General features: G+C 41.1%; 1 protein-coding gene across 1 annotated transcript in view; it reads right to left on the bottom strand.

Moving 5' to 3' along the window:
* LOC126481744 (carnitine O-palmitoyltransferase 1, liver isoform-like) overlaps positions 1 to 18,472 on the bottom strand; it is a 206,795-nt gene that overhangs the window by 121,428 nt on the left and 66,895 nt on the right. The gene's annotated exons all lie outside the window — the stretch shown is intronic.

The raw sequence follows: 18,472 nt of genomic DNA, 5'->3' as shown, positions 1-18,472 counted from the left end.
TGACTCATTGGTATCATAGTCATAGGATACTACATTTTTTTTTCGTTTTGTGCAATGCACAGTTTCACATTTTTGAACATTTAAAGCAAGTTGCCAATCTTTGCACCACTTTAAATCTTATCAAGATCTGAGATCTGTGATGTAGTTGTAGAACGTCTCCACAAGATTGAAAATACCATATGTAAAAAAAATGGAGGGTGCAGTTGCAGGTTATGGTCAGATGTGACCTTCGTACACACAGTGAAAAAAAAGAAAAACTGAAATGTCTGCTATATAAACAATGGGGCAAACAAAAGAAATTACCCATGCTTTGTATTTATAGATAGGAAAAGGAGTTCTGCACATCTGTAGATTAACTAGTACTAATTCAGTTAATGGATGTAAAACTTGCTAAGTTAGGTACTTTATCCACATTAGTTGATAGTTCCACAATAAACTGACACATGGCAGATCCATCACTAATTTCTGATTCTTGCTAACAGCAACTTTTCAGGATGTGTAAACAGTGGTAAGTGCCAAAAACATGGCTGCCGGCAGTAGCAATAAGTGCAGCATTTGTGTTTGGAATACGTTTGTCAGGGACAATTTGTACAATTCAGTGGATTGGGTGGATAACTATGACTCAGATGGATCCAAAATATGTTCCTGAATGTAAATTCACTTTAAAAGTTGTTGCTAAACAGGTAAATGTGAGCATTTATTTACGCAAGTAAACAATGTTAACTCAGCCTCTATAGTTGAGTGGTCATCATAGATGCTCACCATACAGAGGAACCAGGCTCCATTTCTGGTACTACTGAGGATTTTTCCTTGGTGGGAGAACTGGTTCAGGGTGCACTCGGCTTCGTGATGCCAACTGGGAGCTACTCAAATGAGAAACAGCGACTCCAATGTCTGAGAAGTTGGCAAAATGGCCAGGAGAGTGGTGAGCAGAAAACATTCTCCTCCATATTACTTTCACGTGATGCCACAAGGCAGAGACTGACATGGCAGCCAGTCAACAACCTTTGTGTATTTATGACCTGATTGAGGGGCTCATTAAATAATGTTAAGTTCTGTTCCCTACAATAGACGATATGAATTTACAAGAGGAGAGTGATGGTAGAAATGTTTAGGGTCATCCTTAACACTGTTTACATGTTGCACTAGGGTTCTTGCTAAAATTAATTTTATATTGTGCTGAATCATAAACTTATTTTGAGGTTCTTATACTTTATTATTGCAGAAGTCGTTAATGCAGATCTTGGTATAAAAAACTGAAACAGTTCACCCAGTAAGTAAACAATGATGGGTCAATGCTGGCTTATGTTAAGTGCACTCAGTTTGCAAGTAAACAGCGTTAAGTCCCCATTGATAAATTATTAAGCATAAAATTTTGGGTGGGATTTATCATTTAAAAAATATCACATTACTGCAGACATATTTGACAACAATGACTTATCTGAATAAAAATAACGTTGTATGTATTTGAAAACCCTCATTTATTACATTTTACTGAGCAACATTTAAAACAAGTTGCCAATCATTGCACCACTTTGAAATCTTATCAAGCAAGATCTGATTGAAATTTGTGCAGCTTCTTTCAGACAGTGATTCATCACAGGTAACTGCATCATCTGCAAAAAGTCTGAGGTTGCTATTACTATTGTCTATAAGGTCATTTATACACACTGTCTCAACACACTGTCCTGTGGCACAGCTGAAGTTACTTCTACATCTGATGATGACTCTCTATCCAAGATAACATACTGCATCCTCCCTTTCAAAATGTCCTCAATCCAGTCATAGATTTCACTTGCTACCCCAAATGATTGTACTTTTGGCAATAAGGTTATCATGTGTGAGTTGAGTTTCACATAATTGATTTTTTTGGAATCCCAGCTGGTTAGAATTGAGGACATCATTCTGTTCAAGATGCCCCATTAAGTTTCAGCTCAGAATGTGTTCTAAGATTCTACAAGAAGTCAATGTCAAGGTTATTGGATGGTGTGTGCTTTTTTCCAAGAACTAATCACGGTTTTTTGTTCAAGGGATCTATGACAGATTATTGTTAGAAGAGGGGCTAACTTACATGCAAATTCTGTATAAAATCTGATAGCGATTCCATCAGCCCATGGAACTTTGTTAAATTTTAATGATTTCAGCTGTTTCTCAACACCACTTACACTAATACTTGTATAATTCATCTTTTCAATGGTAATAGGATTAAGTTGGAACAGTATTCCTGGGTTTTCCTTTGTAAAGGAACATTAGAAAATTGAGTTTAGCATTTCAACTTCTGCTTTGCTACCACCAATTTCAGTTGCTGTCTCATTCACTAGGGAGTGGACACTAACTCTGCCTTTGCATATGACCACAATTTCTCTCGGTTTTATGAAATATAATTTGATAATATTGTGGAATGGTAGCCACTGAAGGCCTCACACATTGCTCTCTTGACAGCCAAACCCTTTTCATTTAGCATCTTTCTATCTATAGCCATATGCTTTGTTCTACACTTATTATGCAGTAATCTCCATTTCTTTAGAAGTTTCTTTACAGTGACTGTACACCATGAAAGGTCCATACCATCATGAACTGTTCTACTGTGTTCATATCTATGCAGTGCATGGTCAACTATTCTTTTAAGTTTGAGCCATAGTTCCTCTACAAACTCCTGTCCTGTGCTGAAAGTTTCAAGTTCCTCACTGAAATATGATACTACTGATTTTTTATCTAGTTTACTGAACATATATATCTTTCTGCTTGTTTTAGATGTCGTTTGTACTTTGGTAATCACTGTTGCTGCAACTGCGTCATTACCACTGACACCAGTTTTGATGTGCACATCCTCAAAGAAGTCAGGTTTGTTTGTTGCCAGTAGGTCCAATGTACTCTCATCATCAGTAGGGTTCCCAACTATTTGTTCTAGGTAGTTTTCAGAGAAGGCATTTAGTAATATTTCACTGGTTGTCTTATCATGCCCACCACTAACAAAACTGTAATTTTCCTGATAAATAATGGGATGTTGAAAGCCCCACAGACAATTACAGTATGACTGGGGAATTTATCTACAAGTGAACTGAAGTTTTCTCTAAGCTTTTCTGTTACATCAGAGACTAGTATGGTGGGTGACAGAAAGATCCAATTATTACTGTGTGCCCACTCCTGATACTGAGTCTTGCCCAAAAAATCTCACATTCAGCTTCAGTTTCTATCTCACTGGATTTAAGTTTCTTGTCTTCTGCAACAAATACAACACCCCCATTTTCCATTTGCCTATCCTTTCAGTATACGCTCAAATTTTCCACAAGAATCTAACTGCTATCAATTTCAGGTTTCAACCAGTTTTCTGTACCTAGTACTACATAAGTTCTACTGCTTTGCAGGAGTGCTTCAAACTTCAGCACTTTCTTGCAAACACTTTGGCAGTTAACCATTAGGATTTTAACACTACACCTATAGGAAGCATTTCTTTCAATCTTACACTGATACTTCTGCATTTCTACAGGTATTTGTTATCTGTATTGGATGGAGAGTCGCCTAATTTAAAAAACCCTTGAGTGCACCTCACATGTTGTTAGCTACCTGAGGAGCAGCCTTTGCCATGTAGTGCAAACCTGACCCATTCAAGTGGACCCTACAGTTCTCAACCCTAAGGTGCAAGTCCAGGAAGTCACAGCCTAGCTTGTCACAGAACTTATGAGGTCTTTGGTTCAGTCCTTCCACTTGACTCAGAACCAAACAGTTATAATCAGTTCTAGGGACGATGCTGCAAATTGTGAGAGCTACGTTGAAACTACATGCATGAGGCTGGTCTTCTCAACCTCCTCTGTCAGTCGCTGGAACGGCCCTGTATGACCTCAGAGTCCAGATGATAGGCATCGCTTGTTCCAACGTGCACCACAGTCTGCAACTGGTTGCCTAAATGGCTGCTGGAATAGTCTCTTCAACATAAAGAATGAGGCCTCCAGGCATACACACTGAGTGCACCTGGTGTCCTTTCCTGTCCCTAGCTGCCATCTCCCTAAGGGGCATCATCATGCACCAAGCATTTGAAACGGTGATGACTAATAGACCTCTACCCTTTTGTGTTTGCCTGCTCTAGACTCTGAACAAAACAGGTTTCCCCAAAATGGGAGAAGTGAATACCACTCGTTCAGTTTTCATTTTGGTGAAAGACATCATCTCAAACTTGTTGATTAGGGGGATCAGTACAACAACCTGAGTCCTCCCTGCTCTCCGTCCACCCTATACAGGATGCCTATATCTACCAATGATATGCCACTCATAGTCAAATGGATGAGTATTGACAGATCCTGTACTTTATGCAGAGGAGATAGGATCCTCTGGTACTTGTATCACAGGTACACAACTCTCAGGAGACATCATTTTCAAAATATAATGAAATAAAACCTTAAAAGTACCTCTATGTAAAGAAAAGAGACTTAAATTGATATCTCCAATATTTTCTGTTTTATGATTTTTTTTAAATTAGGAAGTTCCCCCTTCTCACTCTGTCCAATACATATGTTAAACATATAACAGTAAAGGTTCATCATCTCATTATTTTGGAAACAGAGGAGGTAATAAGAAATGTAAACTAGGAGCTACTTACTTATTTAACACAGTAGTTTTCCCTTATATATTCTATTAATTACATAGTGAGTGATACACATATTTCAGAGAAATATCAAAATCTTAGTTGGAATATTTTGAATTGAAATTTATTGTTTAGTATATAGCCGTCAATACCCAAAATGTAAAAATTCATAAAGTTCAGTAAAAATTATATTAATTAATCAAAAGTATGAAAATACAGTGTATGAACAATATACATTATATCAAATTTCTACACTGATAAAAGCTAATTATATTAAGATTCACGTAACTATTTCGAAACTTCATTTTTTACAAAGTGAAAAAGTTAATTTTGTTTCCAAAACATATTGTGATTATAGAATTATGTGCAGTAAGAGAGTTCCTGATATAAGAACAATCCATTATGAATTTGAAAATAATTGACATAACAAATACAATATTTTTATAATACTAAAATAGTAGTTTCCAAAAAGATATACTTTTGTTAAAATTCATGTTCTAATCGGAAAATTGTAATGATCAAAAACGTTTTTTTCCAAGAAGGTTTGTACGTCAAAAATAAGGATATAAATAAGAGCAATGTGCTTTAACTGCATTCTTTTATTTAATTTTTGTGTTGTGCAATACCTCATGCTCAGTTTTGTAATATGTCATGATGAGACTGTGTCATAATTTTTGCTTGGATGAAAATAATGTCCAAAAATGAAAGGCAGCAAAGTGTTTCAATCACTACAACAATAAACCTGCCTTTTGGACACAGAGCTGGAAGTGAGACAGAAAAATAAGTAAATCTTTATCATTTGTAATTATTTCTTCCAAGTTATAATTACATAGTGCAAGACTGGTATTATATTTAACCAAAAATGCACCTGCATTGATTAATGTTTACCTTTATGATTATTGCTACTTGAGAAGAGATATATTACAACTGTGTGACTCAACTTGGGTAAAATATTAGTTTTTGATACAATTACATTTTAACACCTGAAACATGTAAGCAGACAAACTGACCATTTAGAGATTATGGCTGCCTATAACAACAGTATTTTTTTCTTAAATCTTTAAAATTTGTGGCTTTTATTTCTTTTTACCAGTGACTGTGCTGTAAAATTTACAGACCTGTGGTTATGCTCATCAGTCTTATTGTATACTGTATGTCCAGAGCACTGGCAGTGCTAATTTCAATCATAAAAGAGTTTCTTTTCACACCTGTGCTTCCCATGAGTACTGTAAATGCTCAGCTATGTTGCACGTGGCAGTAACATGACATTACAATGTATGCTGAAGCTTCTGAGCTGATTAAGCTGACTACATTTTACTATGCAAAAGGTGATGTGATGTTACATGATATACCGAAACTTCTGAGCCAGTTATTGCATTTCACTATAGTGTTTGGTTGTGTATAAGTCTTTATACATATTTTAGTAATTGTTCATAAGCTATCAGACAAGAAAGTAATGGAATAGTTAGAACATATGCAGGAAGTTACAGAGAAAGAATCCGAAGATTGTGAAACTGAAAGACAAGCTGAAACATGTAGCAATTATTATATTCCATAAGGAGCTGAATCAAGTGGAAGTAATTGCGAATTGTTCTGGAGAAGTTGGACCAATGACTGTTACTGCAGTAACATAAACTCTTGCAGTAAAACCAGCGTACCATTAATGAAGAGATGTCATCTGAAACCAATACAGAAAAAACAGGACAAAATGAGAGACTTACAATCAGAACTTTAATGCCCCTGGAAGAAATGTTTTATGTCAGAGAGCAGAATAACTGCCACTTACAAAGAGGAACATCAAAATTCACTGTGCTGGCTGTAGATGATGCAATAATAAAACATATAAAACTGTGTACAGACAAAAGTTCAGGGACAACTGGAAAACAGCTTGCATTTTTTCTATTTCTGACCTAGATGTATTTATTGTTTGAAATTGATAATTTGTGGCAGAAAACTGAGGCTCTTAGTTCTTTTGCAAAACAATCTCAAGAGAGAGCTTTAGGGACATTATTAACATTTTTACACTTTGATATCAGCGATAAAAGTTTAAAATATAACAACTGATGAACTGTTCTTTCCCATTACGTACAGGCACAGATTTACACAATAAATGGCTAGTAAAAAAGATAAATTTGGCATCAAATTTTGTGTAACAACAGATGAAGACACCGAGCATCTCTTCAACAGATTTATATACCTGGTAAAGTATGAACAATGACCAGAAAATCAAATTTTTCCATCATGTTGTCTATGGCAACATACCTTATGGTTAAGTTTCCTAGGACTATATTAGAGTAACACTGAAGACATTCAGTTTAATACTGTTCTCTGGGCACAGGTTTAAATCTTCTTCTGGTGTCTGATGTACAACACGTTTCCTTCTGCCTTTCAGACTGTCAGGGCCAAGAGTGCTACATTCAAGTTAGGTGATATTCCGAAATTTTCTGCTAGAATCTTAATAGTGTCACGTCAAACACCTACTGCGGCTCCCCTCACTTGAAGCACAATGTTACATATGTTTATTGCAGTAACAGTAATACTTCGTACTACACTAAGGACATCAAGACACATTGATATGATTTCTAACATTTCGGAATGCCCTTAGTTCAGAATGTGTCTCCGCAGTCAAATTAAATTTAAAAGCAAATTCAACCACCCTTGGTAATCCTGGCCAATGCTTAGCAAGTGGAGGCACGGTGTTATCCGCGCACTGCATAGGCCCACGGACCTCGCAGACCACCTTGTGTCCAATAGCTTGTGAAGGGATGATATCGAAATCTAAAAGCTTCTCTCTCCATGTCAATCTAGCCGTTAAAATATGTTCCTGCTAGCCACCAATCGGTGGGTAGCGGAGGGCACAATTCGCGCCAAAGTCATATTCCCCCCCTCCCCCCCCCCCCCCCCTCTGTTCCACTCGTGGATCGCGCGAGGGAGAAACGACTGTCTGAACGCCTCAGTACGAGCTCTTATTTGCCTTATCTTTGGTGATCATTGCGCGATTTGAAAGTTGGTGGTAATAATATATGCTCTACATTCTCGGTGAAGATCAGATTTTGGAATTTAGTGAGCAGCCCCTTCTGTTTAGCATGCCGTCTATCTGCAAGTGTGTCCCGCTTCGAACTTTCTATGAGATTTGTAACGCTCTCGCGATGGCTAAATGTACCAGTCACGAATCTTGCCGCTCTTCTTTGGACCTTCTCAATCTCTTGAATCAGGCCCAACTTGTAAAATTCCCATACAGACGAACAATACTCCAAGACTGGACGAACTAACGTATTGTAAGCTATTTCCTTTGTTGAAGGACTGCATCGCTTCAGGATTCTACTAATAAACCGCAATCTAGAGTTCACCTTACCAGTTACTTGTGTAATCTGATCATTCAATTTGAGATCATTTCGAATAGTCACACCCAGATACTTGACAGACGTTACCGCTTCCAAAGACTGGGCATTTATTTTGTAATCGTACATGAATGAGGATTGTCGCTTTATTATACACAGTAGGTTATACTTACTAATATTGAGAGATAACTGCCAGTCATTACATCACGCATTTTTTTCTGCAAATCCTCATTGGTTTGTTCACAACTTTCGTGTGATACTACTTTTCTGTAGACTACAGCATCATCGGCAAACAGTCTAAGTCCGCTGTCAATACCATCGACCAGATCGTTTATGTAAATCGTAAAAAGCAGAGGACCTATTACGCTGCCCTGGGGCACACCTGAAGTTACACTTGTTTCTGTTGAAGTCACTCCGTTCAGGACGACATACTGCTCCCTGCCTGTTAGAAAACTTTCTATCCAACCGCATATGTCATCTGGTAGACCATAAGCGCGCACTTTTTATAGCAAGCGACAGTGCGGAACTGAGTCGAACGCCATTCGAAAGTCGAGAAGTATGCCATCAACCTGGGAGCCGGTATCTAGAGTCTGTTGTATATGATGCACAAAGAGGGGGGGGGGGGCAGTTGTGTCTCGCATGACCGCTGTTTCCCAAAACCGTGCTGGTTTCTGCAGATGAGCTTCTCAGAGTCTAGAAAGGTCATTATGTCTGAACACAAAATATGTTCCACGATTCTACAACAAATCGATGTCAGTAAAATTGGCCGGTAATTATGTGCATCCGATTTTCTACCCTTTTTGTAGATTGCTATGACCTGGGCCTTCTTCCAGTCCCGTGGAACTTTCCGCTGTTCCAATGATCTCTGATAGATGATGGATAAGAATGGTGCTATACTTGAAGCATAGTCAACATGAAGTCTTACGGGGATACCGTCTGGGCTAGGTGCCTTCCTGGCGTCTAAGGGTCTTAACTGTTTTACAATCCCACATACACTAAACACTATGTCAGGCGTCCTACCGTTTGTTCGATGATTGAAAGGGGGAAGGGTGCTGCAGTCCTCTACCGTAAACGAGTTTTTTAAAGCTAGGTTTAGAATTGCGGCCTTCTGTTTATCATCATCGGTTACATTACCCGTACTGTCAGCATGAGAAGGTATTGAATTATTTGTAGCGTTTTCTGGAACGATTTCGTCACTGTCACTTGCTCTGATACTACCACTTTCACTTCTTTGTGTGCGCTCCTCCCCAACACAAATGCCATCCTTAACTGACGACTGTTTCTGGATCGAGGTGGTTCCATCTCTGCGTACCTTACTCGACAGATGGTTCTAAACAACGTCTCTCATGCATATCAAAATCTGAAAAATTTTGCAAAATGACACTAATTTTTGCACGATAGTGTCATTCATAAGTACATACCTTCACGACAACCTTAAACGGTTATAAGTGGAACTGTCTTAACTAACGACATACCTTGTTCCTGAGAATCGATCCTGCTCTCTATCAATTACGGAGGCATCAACGTCATCTCCATGTTCTTCTGACTACCACAGCATTGCCCGTTTAGCGAGTTGCGTGGCACAAAGGGCAACAATGTGTATCTCTTTTTCGTTGCTTTGTCTTTTTCAGCCTTACGCTTTGGCTTTTGATAACGTGATGTTGTAACATATGTCTCACACTCGGATCATTCGTTTCCATTATAACAAAATTTTTAAAACGGTATGATGCAACGATACAAAAAACATAACTTTCTACATAACTACCAAATAGCGGGGACCGTGCAGCAGCCTAGCTTCTGAACACTACTTACGAGTAGCGACAAGCCACAATACAAAAGACAACAAAAACAACAATGTCCACACTCGCACGAATTCAATACTGTAATCTCGGCTTTTCAAAACTTGCTTCCGATCGCTGGGCTGGTAGCACATGTAGCTCGCAGCAGAAGCATGCTGACAGTACTCAGCCGGCCGGCTGCCTTCTCAAGTAAACAAAAGCAAAATCGTAATCAGTTTTAAAATAACTGAAACGTGAAGATTTTTGTCTACAATGTCGTCCTAATGCTGGAGAGCGCAATCTTTCTAGGGAAGATGGCTACTGCGTTTAAAGCAGAAATATCTGCTACCAGGGTGTGCGTGGAGGAGAATTTGCCGAGGTGCTACAAAGGTCGTAGCATTTTCATTTTTTTCAGACAGCCCTGAAAGCACTGGCAGCCTCTGCAACAAGATCAGAGATTGTGGCAGAGTGTCACAAAGTCCTTGCGGAGCTAGGGGAAATCACTAGGGTAGACCTATTGTGGCCGGCCGCGGTGGTCGTGCGGTTCTAGGCGCTGCAGTCCGGAACCGCGGGACTGCTACGGTCGCAGGTTCGAATCCTGCCTCGGGCATGGATGTGTGTGATGTCCTTAGGTTAGTTAGGTTTACTTAGTTCTAAGTTCTAGGGGACTGATGACCTAAGATGTTAAGTCCCACAGTGCTCAGAACCATTTTTTGAACCTATTGTGAGTCACTGGTATCTCAGGGATTAGTGGTAATAAGCAAGCCAATAGGTTGGCCAGGATAGGGGCGATGACACCATTTATCGGACCGGAACCTGTCCTGACAATTGCCACGGCGATGATCAAAATAAAACTGCGAGACTGGACAAGGAGACAGCTTGTAGAATATTGGGCTAAGGTCCAGAAGCAACAACATGGCAAGGAATTGATGCCGAAGATATGTTCTAAGAAAAGTCTCTCAATCCTGGGCTTGAACAGGAGAGAAATGAAACTCATGGTTGGACTATTGACAGGCCATTGGAATTTCAAGAAACACCTACATACAATGGGGATAATAGAACAAAAACTCAAATGTAGGATGTGTGGTGTGGCCGAGGAAACCGCGCCACATTTGATCTTCGAATGCGAAGCATTGGAGATTAAAAGACAGATCATTCGGCTCAACCAGAACCGAAGAAATTGTGTATAGCAAAGCATTGGTAAAGGATCTCCTTGCACTGCTCAAATATATTGGTTGGCTTTACTAGAGACTTAGGGAACTATACAGCACAATAAACCCTGTTACAGCGCGGGCAGCGGCGGACTTGACCAATGTTGTTCTTGCTTCCCTGATAACATCAAATCAAGAAGGACGTAAATCGTTTTGACGTAACGAAAAGAAAATATTAAATATAAAAGTTGTTGATGCCCGTGTGAGGTTGATAGATCCTCCATCGGGCGCCTCCCCAGGTGGCGGATAGGGGAAAGCCTCCCAGATATGGGTGGCACCGAGGAAATCAAATACTCGGGGCGGACCAAAACTATCACATCCTCGAGGATAAGTACCCGGAGTAAAAACCGGCGAAACGAAGAAAACTAACACAAAAGCCCAGACACGTCTGTGTGGTAACCACCGGTACTCTGGCCAGCGTCTGTCACCAATGGTGCGGCTGATACGAGCTCCAGGAACTGAAAATCCCTGGTTCTACCAAACTGGCGCAAGCTAGACGAATTACAAGCATAATGGCAAGTACACCTAAAAACAACATTACCCCAGGTGGACGATCCACCCGTCGCAAGACGGCAACCAGGCACTCGGATTCTGGGGGACCTGGAGATGTACTAAAGGGCGAGTCGGAGCGCTCTGGCAAACTACCCAAGAAAACACACACATACTTTGGCACCTTCAACATACAGACACTAATACAAACGGGAAAATTACACAATCTAACAACGGAACTCACCAGTCAAAAGATCTCGATCCTAGCGCTACAAGAAACAAGATACACGGATTCAGACACAATAGACTACGGAAACTACAGATTCTTCAAGAGTGGAACCAACAGGAAAATCGGCAAAGGAGGAGCACTCCTCGGCATGGCCTTCGCAGTAAACAAAAACATCCTAGACTCAGTAAAAGAAGTCAACGCGATCAACAACAGGCTCATGACCATGCGAATCAAACACGCCAACAAGAACTACACCCTCATCAACGTACATGCCCCCACGAACGCAGACAACAAGGACAAACCAGAAGAAACAGACAAATTCTGGGACAAACTCGAAACCACCCTGGCAAAAATACCCCAAGAGAACGCGAAAATTCTACTAGGCGATTTCAACGCACAAATCGGCAGAGAAAAACGCTACAGAAAAACAGTAGGAAATTTCCCTGCACACAAATTCACCAACAAAAACGGCACCAGACTGATCGAACTCTGCCAGCAAAACAACCTCAAAATCATGTCAACCTCCCTGATGAAAAAGCCCAAGAAACAAAAGACGTGGCGATCACCAGTCCACTCACTAGGCGAATTCCAGATAGATCACGTGGCAATCTCCTATGAATACCAGAAAGAAATCCACGACGTCCAAGTGAGAAAAGGCGCCAACATAGATTCGGACCACTACCTAACAAGAATCAAAATCAAACTCACACCAAGAAGACAACACAAAAAGAAATTGACCTCACCGAAATTTGATACAAGAAAGATCAGAGAATCGAACATCACAGAACAGTGGGAAAAACAAGAGGCGAAAGATTGGACCAGCTTTAAACAAAAAATTGTGAACACAGCCAAAGAACTGATCCCGCTGACTAGAAAACCCAGGCACCCTTGGTGGAACACTACCTGCGAAATCGCCCTACAAAATCGAAGAACAGCTTTCACAAACTACAACAGCAACAAAACACAAGAAACACGGGACAACTTCTATGAAATTCGAAGACAAACATCGAAAACAATAAGACAAGAGAAACGCAAATACATCAACGATCAGCTAAACTCCATCGAAGAAGACTTCAGAAATTTCAACACACGGGATTTCTACAGGACGTTCGCCAACCAAGTCAAAGGATACTCACCACAGAACCTCTGCTTCAGAAAAGAAGACGGAAAACTGGCACTTACCAACAAAGAAAACTGTGAAGAGCTCGCGAAGTACTTTTCAAAATTACTAAATTGCCCGGAACCTAACTCAACCTTCGAACCCCGAGAACCGGCCAACGCACCGGAAGACTCACCATCACCAACAAAAGAAGAAATCCTCCACTGCATAAAGAAACTGAAAAACAACAAGGCAGCCGGTGAAGACGGAATAACGGCAGAACTGCTGAAGAACCTAGGACCAAACTCGCTAAACGAAATCACACAAATCATACAGAACACCTGGACAACCGAAATCATACCTGACGACTGGAAGACCGCACTCATTCACCCGCTACACAAGAAAGGTGACAGGACAGACACAAACAATTATAGAGGAATTTCCCTGCTACCGGTCATCTACAAAATTCTATCAACCTGCCTTCTCACCAGAACGCAAGGACAACTGGAACCCGCCATCTCGGAATACCAAGCGGGTTTCAGACCCAACAGAGCCTGCCCCGAACAAATCTTCAACCTGAAATCAATCATAAAATCCCACATGACAAGCCCCAAAAAAATCATCTGCACTTTCGTCGACTTCAAAAAGGCTTACGACTCGATCGACAGAAAGTCCCTCATCCAAATCCTCAGAGAAAAAGGCCTAGACCAAAAGACCCGAAGACTAATCGAACAGACACTAACCAATACAAAATCCAAAGTCAAATTCATGGGCGAAATCTCGGACCCCTTTGAAATCCACACTGGCCTAAGACAAGGAGATGGACTATCGCCGCTATTGTTCAACATCGTCCTGGACAAAGTAATGAGCGAATGGGAAGCTGAAGTCAGGAGACAAAACACCTGGAGACCAGTCACATTAGGAAGGAAAAGACTGGAAATCCCTTACCTAGCATTCGCAGACGACCTAGCGATACTGACCTATGACCCAACATCAGCAAAAACACAGATCGAAATCCTGAAAGAATGCGCCGAGAAAGTCGGCCTACAAATCTCTTTTGAAAAAACTCAAGTCCTAACAAGAGAAGGCGACGACATCACAACCAAGTACGGCAAAATTAAAGGGGTCACACACTTCAGATACCTAGGCGAAATCATCGAACCGACCGGAACAGAGAAACTGGCTTACGAAGACAGACAACAGAAGACACGGAAATCACTAGGCATGGTACGAAACGTCTACAACAAACAATGCATTTCCAGAAACACCAAGATCAGACACTATAACACAGTGATCAAACCCGCCCTACTGTATGCCAGCGAAACACTAGCACTCAACAGGAAAATCAAAATTGAAGAAATCAAAAAAGAAGAACGCAAAATCATGAGGAAAATTTTAGGAGGAAGACCCACACCAGATGGCTACAGACTACAGAAGAACTCAACAGTAGAAGCATATTCGAACATCGAGAACGATATGAGAAAAAGGCGCCTTAAATTCTACGGACATTTAGATAGACTCCCTGAAACAAGACTCACCAAGAAAATTCTAGAACACATCAAGACACTTAAAGTCTCGACACCCTGGATGGAAGGAGTCCGAAAAGACCTACAAGCAATTGGCACCACAAACACCACAGACAGAAGCACCTTCCGAAAACACATAGACAATTGGGAAGTAAAGTCAGAAGCGCTAAAACAGCGGACCAAACAAGAATGGTCTGAGGAGAGAAAAGAGGCCCTCTCCAAGAGAATGAAGGAGTACTGGAAGGACAAGAAGAACAAGCCTTCAAAGTCATAAGCTTAACGATTTCCTTTTAGGGAAAATTCGCCAACAATAAATAAAGTTGTTGATGTCAATTAATTAATCTTTTTAAATACAAAAGTTGTAGATTTCAGTTAACTGAACTTTTTAAGTATTTAACGCTTTTATTTTGTGTGTAAATTAAACAAAAACGATTTTAGGACACTTAATTCTTTTACTAGCTAATTTGCTTTAAAACTTATATTCTTTATCTGTCAAATGAAACTAGTCGAAAAGTGTTAAAACGTGCACCGCAGCTAATTCTGCATACAAAACCAGAAGTTGAAGAGAGGTGTAAAACTTAAAATTCGTACATTCATTCTCGTACATATTATTGAATGTAGAAGTGTGACAAGGTTAGAAATAAACTTATTTGATGATTAAATGGCCTAATGGTCTAATGACAATAAAAGTAACTATCAGTAAAAAAATCTTATACTTCCGTTAGAATCTGATATCAATTGCCGGAAATTAAAATATGTTCAGAAGTATTACAACAGATGCACGTATGCAATAAAAATATCTTTTATTCTACGGAGTCTGACGTATTGGTCGAGCCTTGCATGCAAAGTAGAAGCATTTGGTATTAATTCAATCATTAAAACAATCCCACAGGTTCAGTGAAGTGCTCAAGCCTCTTGTACAGAATCGTAGGTACAGATTTTAAAATTTGCGTTTGACTTATATTTTTTGTCTCGCATTCGGGACGACGACGGTTAAAACCCGCGTCCGGCCATCCAGATTTAGGTTTTCCGTGATTTCCCTAAATCGCACCAGGGAAATGCCGGGATGGTTTCTTTGAAAGGGCACGGCCCATTTCCTTCCTTGACATAATCCGAGCTTGTGGTTCAAATGGCTCTAAGCACTATGGGACTTAACATCTGAGGTCATCAGTCCCCTAGACTTAGAACTACTTAAACGTAACTAACCTAAGGACGTCGCACACATCCATGCCAGAGGCAGTATTCGAACCTGCGACCGTAGTAGCAGCGTGGTTCCGGACTGAAGCGCCCAGAACCGCTCGGCTACAGCGGCCGGCCCGAGCTTGTGCTCCGTCTCTAATAATCTCGATGTCGGAGGGACGTTAAACCCAATCTTCTTTCCTTTTCCTTTGTTTTCTATTTAGTTAGGCATCTGGGCCCAACGTACTTATGCCACGCTTAAGCCCCCCCCCCCCCCCCCCCCCCGGCCCCTCCCTCGCCCACAGTACTTCGGCCCGAACGCGCCGCAACGGCTTTCCAGCACCTCGCAGTTCTTTTTTCGTAGATTTAAAATAGTACATTTCTATTGAATCGCAACGTAATTATGATATGCCGCTGCACGGGCACCAGTGAACGTGACAACACGTGACGAACGAGATGCTCCCTGCCATACAAAGTGACTGGCCCTGTGTCTTGATACTCATAGCGAAGGCAAACCGCATGGGAAACTGCAGTCGCCTTAAATCGAAGCGCATATTTGAATCGCTGAGTGCCAACGCAAAGCGACGAATGAATACGTCTTCACCAATCTGTTGAGTACTGCGCCATCTGTTGTAACTTTTGTGATAAGTATCTCACTGTATTTCTCTATTGTTTCAGCTCAGTTTTCACTGTTTCAAGTTGACTGTGTTTGATACACTACACGAAAAGTTCGAAAAGTTTACGGCACAGTTCGGGATACATACTGTATTTATGGTGCATATCAAAAATATATAGCCCATGTCCGCCCAAATGTTCATTAGAAGATCGTGTAGAAATTTAAAGTAAATTAGCCAAGAATTTTTTGAGATTTTTGGTGACAACTTTTCCCTTTTATATACTACATACACATGTATATTTCAAGTCATATTATGAAATCTCTTGTAGAGAGTGATCTTCCTCTTGTCTTGCAAAATGTGCAAAATTTCATCAAGATCGGAATAAAACTGAAAATTTGTATAAATTACGAACAACCAAAAGGACATTACTCTTTATATATATATATATATATATATATATATATATATATATATATATATATATATTATGTTTTAAAAACCTGAATTTCAGAACAGTATTTCATTTAAAAAATTATTTCTCGCTGCAAGTTTTATCACACGTTTTCAAAAATCGTCACTTGTGGTTTTCATGGCCGTGGAGGAAGCGGGTGGGTTTTATGGTCGAAGAGGTGCGTTCCGGTACCTATAATTTTAGAAATCAAACACTGCAACCTCTGCCTAACGCCGGTCCTTCCTGTAAGACATAGAGATTTTTATGTAAGATTATTTTCAGTGCGGGAAGAAGTAATTGTTGTAGATTAAGGATGGTGTGAGTACATGATAACTTTTCCGTGTGTCTGACGCTACGGGAAGATTTTGAGGACATGCATGTGCACATGCAACTTTTCGGAATTTGAGAAAAATCATTGGCATGACGAACGTGGGAGCGTCTTGTAGACACACAGGTAGTTGGCTGTAATGCAGTGGCTGCAGAAACAGTGGTGGTGAAATGGGCTCAGCGCAACAGTGTGGCAGGGTGAGTTGGCACCGATCCTTCCACAAGAAGTACACGATAAGACGATGGTAGGGCTGTTCAGCTAGCTCTGAAAAATAAACGGACGACATCAGCTGGTAGCTGGCCAGAGATTACAGGAAATGACACCTCAGGCCATCGTGAACAGATTACTGGAATGTACACTACTGGCCATTAAAATTGCTACACCACGAAGAAGACGTGCTACAGACGCGAAATTTAACCGACAGGAAGAAGATGCTGTGATATGCAAATGATTAGCTTTACAGGGCATTCACACAAGGTTGGCGCCGATGGCGACACCTACAACGTGCTGACATGAGGAAAGTTTCCAACCGATTTCTCATACACAAACAGCAGTTGACCGGCGTTGCCTGGTGAAACGTTGTTGTGATGCCTCGTGTAAGGAGGAGAAATGCATACCATCACGTTTCCGACTTTGATAAAGGTCGGATTCTAGCCTATCGCGATTGCGGTTTATCGTATCGCGACATTGCTGCTCGCGTTGGTCGAGATCCAATGACTGTTAGCAGAATATGGAATCAGTGGGTTCAGGAGGGTAATACGGAACGCCGTGCTGGATCCCAACGGCCTCGTATCACTAGCAGTCGAGATGACAGGCATCTTATCCGCATGACTGTAACAGCTCGTACAGCCACGTCTCGATCCCTGAGTCAACAGATGGGGACGTTTGCAAGAAAACAACCATCTGCACGAACAGTTCGACGACGTTTGCAGCAGCATGGACTGTCAGCTCGGAGACCACGGCTGCGGTTACCCTTGACGCTGCACCACAGACAGGAGCGTCCGCGATGGTGTACTCAGCGACGAACCCGGGTACACGAATGGCAAAACGTCATTTTTTCGGATGAATCCAGTTCTGTTTACAGCATCATGATGGTCGCATCGGAGTTTGGCGACATCGCAGTGAACGCACATTGGAAGTGTGTATTCGTCATCGCCACACTGGCGTATCACCCGTCGTGGTGGTATGGGGTACCATTGGTTATACGTCTTGGTCACCTCTTGTTCGCATTGACGGCACTTTGAACACTGGACGTTACATTTCAGATGTGTTACGACCCGTGTCTCTACCCTTCATTCGATCCCTGCGAAACCCTACATTTCAGCTGGATGATGCACGATCGCATGTTGCGGGCCTTTCTGGATACAGAAAATGTTCGATAACTGCCCTAGCCAGCACATTCTCCAGATCTCTCACCAACTGAAAACGTCTGGTCAATGGTGACCGAGAAACTGGCTCGCCACAAAACGCCAGTCACTACTCTTGATGAACTGTGGTATCGTGTTGAAGCTGCATGGGCAGCTGCACCTGTACACGCCATCCAAGCTCTGTCTGACTCAGTGCCCAGGCGTATCAAGGCCGTTATTATGCCAGAGGTGGTTGTTCTGGGTACTGATTTCTCAGGATCTATGCACCCAAATTG

This window comes from Schistocerca serialis, chromosome 1, assembly GCF_023864345.2.
Source record: "Schistocerca serialis cubense isolate TAMUIC-IGC-003099 chromosome 1, iqSchSeri2.2, whole genome shotgun sequence".
Classification (NCBI taxonomy): Eukaryota; Metazoa; Arthropoda; class Insecta; order Orthoptera; family Acrididae; genus Schistocerca; species Schistocerca serialis.
This window is presented reverse-complemented; position numbering and strand designations above follow the sequence as displayed.